Source organism: Nematostella vectensis, chromosome 12 (assembly GCF_932526225.1).
Source record: "Nematostella vectensis chromosome 12, jaNemVect1.1, whole genome shotgun sequence".
Classification (NCBI taxonomy): Eukaryota; Metazoa; Cnidaria; class Anthozoa; order Actiniaria; family Edwardsiidae; genus Nematostella; species Nematostella vectensis.
In genome coordinates, this window is record NC_064045.1 from 1,534,869 (window position 1) to 1,545,886 (window position 11,018).

Genomic DNA, 11,018 nt, shown 5'->3' on the forward strand with positions numbered 1-11,018 from the left:
ATCTATGAGCACCCACAAATGTAATCCTCCCCACTAATGTAATCTATGGGCACCCACAAATGTAATCCTCCCCACTAATGTACTCTTTTAGCACCCACAAATGTAATTCTCTCAACTAATGTAATCTATGAGCACCCACAAATGTAATCCTCCCCACTAATGTAATCTATGAGCACCCACAAATGTAATCCTCCCCACTAATGTAATCTATGAGCACCCACAAATGTAATCCTCCCCACTAATGTAATCTATGAGTACCCACAAATGTAATCCTCCCACTAATGTAATCTATGAGCACCCACAAATGTAATCCTCCCCACTAATGTAATCTATGAGCACCCACAAATGTAATCCTCCCCACTAATGTAATCTATGAGCACCCACAAATGTAATCCTCCCACTAATGTAATCTATGAGCACCCACAAATGTAATCCTCCCCACTAATGTAATCTATGAGCACCCACAAATGTAATCCTCCCCACTAATGTACTCTATGAGCACCCACAAATGTAATCCTCCCCACTAATGTAATCTATGAGCACCCACAAATGTAATCCTCCCCACTAATGTAATCTATGAGCACCCACAAATATAATCCTCCCCACTAATGTACTCTTTTAGCACCCACAAATGTAATCCTCCCCACTAATGTAATCTATGAGCACCCACAAATGTAATCCTCCCCACTAATGTACTCTTTTAGCACCCACAAATGTAATCCTCCCACTAATGTACTCTATGAGCACCCACAAATGTAATCCTCCCCACTAATGTAATCTATGAGCACCCACAAATGTAATCCTCCCCACTAATGTAATCTATGAGCACCCACAAATGTAATCCTCCCACTAATGTAATCTATGAGCACCCACAAATGTAATCCTCCCCACTAATGTAATCTATGAGCACCCACAAATGTAATCCTCCCCACTAATGTACTCTATGAGCACCCACAAATGTAATCCTCCCCACTAATGTAATCTATGAGCACCCACAAATGTAATCCTCCCCACTAATGTAATCTATGAGCACCCACAAATATAATCCTCCCACTAATGTACTCTATGAGCACCCACAAATGTAATCCTCCCACTAATGTAATCTATGAGCACCCACAAATGTAATCCTCCCCACTAATGTAATCTATGAGCACCCACAAATGTAATTGTCCCCACTAATGTAATCTATGAGCACCCACAAATGTAATCCTCCCCACTAATGTAATCTATGAGTACCCACAAATGTAATCCTCCCACTAATGTACTCTATGAGCACCCACAAATGTAATCCCCCCACTAATGTAATCTATGAGCACCCACAAATGTAATCCTCCCCACTAATGTACTCTTTTAGCACCCACAAATGTAATCCTCTCAACTAATGTAATCTATGAGCACCCACAAATGTAATCCTCCCCACTAATGTAATCTATGAGTACCCACAAATGTAATCCCCCCACTAATGTAATCTATGAGCACCCACAAATGTAATCCTCCCACTAATTTAATCTATGAGTACCCACAAATGTAATCCCCCCACTAATGTAATCTATGATCACCCACAAATGTAATCCTCCCACTAATGTAATCTATGAGCACCCACAAATGTAATCCTCCCACTAATGTAATCTATGAGCACCCACAAATGTAATCCTCCTCACTAATGTAATCTATGAGCACCCACAAATGTAATCCTCCCCACTAATGTAATCTATGAGCACCCACAAATGTAATCCTCCCCACTAATGTACTCTATGAGCACCCACAAATGTAATCCTCCCCACTAATGTAATCTATGAGTACCCACAAATGTAATCCCCCCACTAATGTAATCTATGATCACCCACAAATGTAATCCTCCCCACTAATGTACTGTATTAGCACCCACAAATGTAATCCTCCCCACTAATGTAATCTATGAGCACCCACAAATGTAATCCTCCCCACTAATGTAATCTATGAGCACCCACAAATGTAATCCTCCCACTAATGTAATCTATGAGCACCCACAAATGTAATCCTCCCCACTAATGTAATCTATGAGCACCCACAAATGTAATCCTCCCCACTAATGTAATCTATGAGCACCCACAAATGTAATCCTCCCACTAATGTAATCTATGAGCACCCACAAATGTAATCCTCTCACTAATGCACTCTGTGAGCACAACTAATGTACTCTTTTAGCACCCACAAATGTAATCCTCCCCACTAATGAGCACCTTCAAATATAAGCCTCCCCACTAATGTACTCTAATGATCACCCACAAATATAAGCCTCCCCACTAATGTACTCTATGAATACTCACAAATGTAATCCTCCCCACTAATGTACTCTAATGATCACCCACAAATATAAGCCTCCCCACTAATGTACTCTATGAGTACCCACAAATGTAATCCTCCCCACTAATGTACTTTATGAGTACCCACAAATGTAATCCTCTCAACAAATGTATTCTATGAGCACCCACAAATGTAATCCTCCCCACTAATGTAATCTATGAGCACCCACAAATGTAATCCTCCCCACTAATGTAATCTATGAGCACCCACAAATGTAAGTCTCTCAACAAATGTATTCTATGAGCACCCACAAATGTAATCCTCCCCACCAATGTAATCTATGAGCACCCACAAATGTAATTCTCTCAACTAATGTAATCTATGAGTACCCACAAATGTAAGCCTCCCCACTAATGCACTCTATGAGCACCCACAAATGTAATCCTCCCACTAATGTAATCTATGAGTACCCACAAATGTAATCCTCCCCACTAATGTAATCTATGAGCACCACAAATGTAATTCTCTCAACTAATGTATTCTATAAGTATCCACAAATGTAAGCCTCCCCACTAATGTACTCTATGAGTACCCACAAATGTAATCCTCCCACTAATGTAATCTATGAGCACCCACAAATGTAATCCTCCTCACTAATGTAATCTATGAGCACCCACAAATGTAATTCTCTCAACTAATGTACTCTATGAGTACCCACAAATGTGATCCTCCCCACTAATGTACTCTATTAGCACAACTAATGTACTCTATGAGCACCCACGAATATAATCCTCCCCACTAATGTAATCTATGAGTACCCACAAATGTAATCCTCCCCACTAATGTACTCTATTAGCACAACTAATGTACTCTATGAGCACCCACAAATGTAATCCTCCCACTAATGTACTCTATGATCACCCACAAATGTAATCCCCCCCCATATAATGTACTCTATGATCATCCACAAATGTAATCCTCCCCACTAATGTAATCTATGATCACTCACAAATGTAATCCTCCCCACTAATGTAATCTATGAGCACCCACAAATGTAATCATCCCACTAATGTAATCTATGAGTACCCACAAATGTAATCCTCCCCACTAATGTAATCTATGAGTACCCACAAATGTAATCCTCCCCACTAATGTACTCTTTTAGCACCCACAAATGTAATCCTCCCACTAATGTAATCTATGAGTACCCACAAATGTAATCCTCCCCACTAATGTAATCTATGAGCACCCACAAATGTAATCCTCCCACTAATGTAATCTATGAGTACCCACAAATGTAATCCTCCCCACTAATGTACTCTATGAGTACCCACAAATGTAATCCTCCCCACTAATGTACTCTATGAGCACCCACAAATGTAATTCTCTCAACTAATGTACTCTATGAGTACCCACAAATGTAATCCTCCCCACTAATGTACTCTTTTAGCACCCACAAATGTAATCCTCCTCACTAATGTAATCTATGAGTACCCACAAATGTAATCCTCCCCACTAATGTAATCTATGAGCACCCACAAATGTAATCCTCCCCACTAATGTACTCTTTTAGCACCCACAAATGTAATCCTCCCACTAATGTAATCTATGAGTACCCACAAATGTAATCCTCCCCACTAATGTACTCTATGAGCACCCACAAATGTAATCCTCCCACTAATGTAATCTATGAGCACCCACAAATGTAATCCTCCCACTAATGTACTCTATGAGCACCCACAAATGTAATCCTCCCACTAATGTACTCTTTTAGCACCCACAAATGTAATCCTCCCACTAATGTAATCTATGAGTACCCACAAATGTAATCCTCCCCACTAATGTAATCTATGAGTACCCACAAATGTAATCCTCCCCACTAATGTACTCTTTTAGCACCCACAAATGTAATCCTCCCCACTAATGTACTCTTTTAGCACCCACAAATGTAATCCTCCCCACTAATGTAATCTATGAGCACCCACAAATGTAATCCTCCCCACTAATGTACTCTTTTAGCACCCACAAATGTAATCCTCCCCACTAATGTACTCTTTTAGCACCCACAAATGTAATCCTCCCACTAATGTACTCTATGAGTACCCACAAATGTAATCCTCCCCACTAATGTAATCTATGAGCACCCACAAATGTAATCCTCCCACTAATGTAATCTATGAGCACCCACAAATGTAATCCTCCCACTAATGTAATCTATGAGCACCCACAAATGTAATCCCCCCACTAATGTAATCTATGAGTACCCACAAATGTAATCCTCCCCACTAATGTAATCTATGAGCACCCACAAATGTAATCCTCCCACTAATGTAATCTATGAGTACCCACAAATGTAATCCTCCCCACTAATGTAATCTATGAGTACCCACAAATGTAATCCTCCCCACTAATGTACTCTTTTAGCACCCACAAATGTAATCCTCCCACTAATGTAATCTATGAGTACCCACAAATGTAATCCTCCCCACTAATGTACTGTATTAGCACAACTAATGTACTCTTTTAGCACCCACAAATGTAATCCTCTCAACTAATGTAATCTATGAGCACCCATTAATGTACTGTTATCCTCCCCACTAATGTAATCTATGAGCACCCACAAATGTAATCCTCTCAACTAATGTAATCTATGAGCACCCACAAATGTAATCCTCCCCACTAATGTACTCTTTTAGCACCCACAAATGTAATCCTCCCCACTAATGTAATCTATGAGCACCCACAAATGTAATCCTCCCCACTAATGTACTCTTTTAGCACCCACAAATGTAATCCTCCCCACTAATGTAATCTATGAGTACCCACAAATGTAATCCTCCCCACTAATGTACTCTTTTAGCACCCACAAATGTAATCCTCCCACTAATGTAATCTATGAGCACCCACAAATGTAATCCTCCCACTAATGTAATCTATGAGCACCCACAAATGTAATCCTCCCACTAATGTAATCTATGAGCACCCACAAATGTAATCCTCCCACTAATGTACTCTTTTAGCACCCACAAATGTAATCCTCCCCACTAATGTAATCTATGAGCACCCACAAATGTAATCCTCCCCACTAATGTACTCTTTTAGCACCCACAAATGTAATTCTCTCAACTAATGTAATCTATGAGCACCCACAAATGTAATCCTCCCCACTAATGTAATCTATGAGTACCCACAAATGTAATCCCCCCACTAATGTACTCTTTTAGCACCCACAAATGTAATCCTCCCACTAATGTACTCTATGAGCACCCACAAATGTAATCCTCCCCACTAATGTACTCTTTTAGCACCCACAAATGTAATCCTCCCACTAATGTAATCTATGAGTACCCACAAATGTAATCCTCCCACTAATGTAATCTATGAGCACCCACAAATGTAATCCTCCCACTAATGTAATCTATGAGCACCCACAAATGTAATCCTCCCACTAATGTAATCTATGAGCACCCACAAATGTAATCCTCCCCACTAATGTACTCTATGAGTACCCACAAATGTAATCCTCCCCACTAATGTACTCTTTTAGCACCCACAAATGTAATCCTCCCACTAATGTACTCTATGAGTACCCACAAATGTAATCCTCCCCACTAATGTAATCTATGAGCACCCACAAATGTAATCCTCCCACTAATGTAATCTATGAGCACCCACAAATGTAATCCTCCCACTAATGTAATCTATGAGCACCCACAAATGTAATCCTCCCCACTAATGTAATCTATGAGTACCCACAAATGTAATCCTCCCCACTAATGTACTCTTTTAGCACCCACAAATGTAATCCTCCCACTAATGTAATCTATGAGCACCCACAAATGTAATCCTCCCCACTAATGTAATCTATGAGTACCCACAAATGTAATCCTCCTCACTAATGTACTCTTTTAGCACCCACAAATGTAATCCTCCCACTAATGTAATCTATGAGTACCCACAAATGTAATCCTCCCCACTAATGTAATCTATGAGTACCCACAAATGTAATCCTCCCCACTAATGTACTCTTTTAGCACCCACAAATGTAATCCTGCCACTAATGTAATCTATGAGTACCCACAAATGTAATCCTCCCACTAATGTACTCTATGAGCACCCACAAATGTAATCCTCCTCACTAATGTACTCTATGAGTACCCACAAATGTAATCCTCCCCACTAATGTAATCTATGAGCACCCACAAATGTAATCCTCCCCACTAATGTACTCTTTTAGCACCCACAAATGTAATTCTCTCAACTAATGTAATCTATGAGCACCCACAAATGTAATCCTCCCCACTAATGTACTCTTTTAGCACCCACAAATGTAATTCTCTCAACTAATGTAATCTATGAGTACCCACAAATGTAATCCTCCCACTAATGTACTCTATGAGCACCCACAAATGTAATCCTCCCACTAATGTAATCTATGAGCACCCACAAATGTAATCCTCCCCACTAATGTAATCTATGGGCACCCACAAATGTAATCCTCCCCACTAATGTACTCTTTTAGCACCCACAAATGTAATTCTCTCAACTAATGTAATCTATGAGCACCCACAAATGTAATCCTCCCCACTAATGTAATCTATGAGCACCCACAAATGTAATCCTCCCCACTAATGTAATCTATGAGCACCCACAAATGTAATCCTCCCCACTAATGTAATCTATGAGTACCCACAAATGTAATCCTCCCACTAATGTAATCTATGAGCACCCACAAATGTAATCCTCCCCACTAATGTAATCTATGAGCACCCACAAATGTAATCCTCCCCACTAATGTAATCTATGAGCACCCACAAATGTAATCCTCCCACTAATGTAATCTATGAGCACCCACAAATGTAATCCTCCCCACTAATGTAATCTATGAGCACCCACAAATGTAATCCTCCCCACTAATGTACTCTATGAGCACCCACAAATGTAATCCTCCCCACTAATGTAATCTATGAGCACCCACAAATGTAATCCTCCCCACTAATGTAATCTATGAGCACCCACAAATATAATCCTCCCCACTAATGTACTCTTTTAGCACCCACAAATGTAATCCTCCCCACTAATGTAATCTATGAGCACCCACAAATGTAATCCTCCCCACTAATGTACTCTTTTAGCACCCACAAATGTAATCCTCCCACTAATGTACTCTATGAGCACCCACAAATGTAATCCTCCCCACTAATGTAATCTATGAGCACCCACAAATGTAATCCTCCCCACTAATGTAATCTATGAGCACCCACAAATGTAATCCTCCCACTAATGTAATCTATGAGCACCCACAAATGTAATCCTCCCCACTAATGTAATCTATGAGCACCCACAAATGTAATCCTCCCCACTAATGTACTCTATGAGCACCCACAAATGTAATCCTCCCCACTAATGTAATCTATGAGCACCCACAAATGTAATCCTCCCCACTAATGTAATCTATGAGCACCCACAAATATAATCCTCCCACTAATGTACTCTATGAGCACCCACAAATGTAATCCTCCCACTAATGTAATCTATGAGCACCCACAAATGTAATCCTCCCCACTAATGTAATCTATGAGCACCCACAAATGTAATTGTCCCCACTAATGTAATCTATGAGCACCCACAAATGTAATCCTCCCCACTAATGTAATCTATGAGTACCCACAAATGTAATCCTCCCACTAATGTACTCTATGAGCACCCACAAATGTAATCCCCCCACTAATGTAATCTATGAGCACCCACAAATGTAATCCTCCCCACTAATGTACTCTTTTAGCACCCACAAATGTAATCCTCTCAACTAATGTAATCTATGAGCACCCACAAATGTAATCCTCCCCACTAATGTAATCTATGAGTACCCACAAATGTAATCCCCCCACTAATGTAATCTATGAGCACCCACAAATGTAATCCTCCCACTAATTTAATCTATGAGTACCCACAAATGTAATCCCCCCACTAATGTAATCTATGATCACCCACAAATGTAATCCTCCCACTAATGTAATCTATGAGCACCCACAAATGTAATCCTCCCACTAATGTAATCTATGAGCACCCACAAATGTAATCCTCCTCACTAATGTAATCTATGAGCACCCACAAATGTAATCCTCCCCACTAATGTAATCTATGAGCACCCACAAATGTAATCCTCCCCACTAATGTACTCTATGAGCACCCACAAATGTAATCCTCCCCACTAATGTAATCTATGAGTACCCACAAATGTAATCCCCCCACTAATGTAATCTATGATCACCCACAAATGTAATCCTCCCCACTAATGTACTGTATTAGCACCCACAAATGTAATCCTCCCCACTAATGTAATCTATGAGCACCCACAAATGTAATCCTCCCCACTAATGTAATCTATGAGCACCCACAAATGTAATCCTCCCACTAATGTAATCTATGAGCACCCACAAATGTAATCCTCCCCACTAATGTAATCTATGAGCACCCACAAATGTAATCCTCCCCACTAATGTAATCTATGAGCACCCACAAATGTAATCCTCCCACTAATGTAATCTATGAGCACCCACAAATGTAATCCTCCCCACTAATGTACTGTATTAGCACCCACAAATGTAATCCTCCCCACTAATGTAATCTATGAGCACCCACAAATGTAATCCTTCCCACTAATGTAATCTATGAGCACCCACAAATGTAATCCTCCCCACTAATGTAATCTATGAGCACCCACAAATGTAATCCTCCCCACTAATGTAATCTATGAGCACCCACAAATGTAATCCTCCCCACTAATGTACTGTATTAGCACCCACAAATGTAATCCTCCCCACTAATGTAATCTATGAGCACCCACAAATGTAATCCTCCCCACTAATGTAATCTATGAGCACCCACAAATGTAATCCTCCCCACTAATGTAATCTATGAGCACCCACAAATGTAATCCTCCCCACTAATGTAATCTATGAGCACCCACAAATGTAATCCTCCCCACTAATGTAATCTATGAGCACCCACAAATGTAATCCTCCCCACTAATGTAATCTATGAGCACCCACAAATGTAATCCTCCCCACTAATGTAATCTATGAGCACCCACAAATGTAATCCTCCCCACTAATGTACTGTATTAGCACCCACAAATGTAATCCTCCCCACTAATGTAATCTATGAGCACCCACAAATGTAATCCTCCCCACTAATGTAATCTATGAGCACCCACAAATGTAATCCTCCCCACTAATGTAATCTATGAGCACCCACAAATGTAATCCTCCCCACTAATGTACTCTATGAGCACCCACAAATGTAATCCTCCCCACTAATGTAATCTATGAGCACCCACAAATGTAATCCTCCCACTAATGTACTCTATGAGCACCCACAAATGTAATCCTCCCCACTAATGTAATCTATGAGCACCCACGAATGTAATCCTCCCCACTAATGTAATCTATGAGCACCCACAAATGTAATCCTCCCCACTAATGTAATCTATGAGCACCCACAAATGTAATCCTCCCCACTAATGTAATCTATGAGCACCCACAAATGTAATCCTCCCACTAATGTACTCTATGAGCACCCACAAATGTAATCCTCCCACTAATGTAATCTATGAGTACCCACAAATGTAATCCTCCCCAATAATGTACTGTATTAGCACAACTAATGTACTCTTTTAGCACCCACAAATGTAATTCTCTCAACTAATGTAATCTATGAGCACCCATTAATGTACTGTTATCCTCCCCACTAATGTAATCTATGAGCACCCACAAATGTAATCCTCTCAACTAATGTAATCTATGAGTACCCACAAATGTAATCCTCCCCACTAATGTACTCTTTTAGCACCCACAAATGTAATCCTTCCCACTAATGTAATCTATGAGCACCCACAAATGTAATCCTCTCAACTAATGTAATCTATGAGCACCCACAAATGTAATCCTCTCAACTAATGTAATCTATGAGCACCCACAAATGTAATGCTCCCCACTAATGTAATCTATGAGCACCCACAAATGTAATCCTCCCCACTAATGTAATCTATGAGTACCCACAAATGTAATCCCCCCACTAATGTAATCTATGATCACCCACAAATGTAATCCTCCCCACTAATGTACTGTATTAGCACCCACAAATGTAATCCTCTCAACTAATGTAATCTATGAGCACCCACAAATGTAATCCTCCCCACTAATGTAATCTATGAGCACCCACAAATGTAATCCCCCCCACTAATGTACTCTATGAGCACCCACAAATGTAATCCTCCCACTAATGTAATCTATGAGTACCCACAAATGTAATCCTCCCCACTAATGTACTGTATTAGCACAACTAATGTACTCTTTTAGCACCCACAAATGTAATCCTCTCAACTAATGTAATCTATGAGCACCCATTAATGTACTGTTATCCTCCCCACTAATGTAATCTATGAGCACCAACAAATGTAATCCTCTCAACTAATGTAATCTATGAGTACCCACAAATGTAATCCTCCCCACTAATGTACTCTTTTAGCACCCACAAATGTAATCCTCCCCACTAATGTAATCTATGAGCACCCACAAATGTAATCCTCCCCACTAATGTAATCTATGAGCACCCACAAATGTAATCCTCTCAACTAATGTAATCTATGAGCACCCACAAATGTAATGCTCCCCACTAATGTAATCTATGAGCACCCACAAATGTAATCCTCCCCACTAATGTAATCT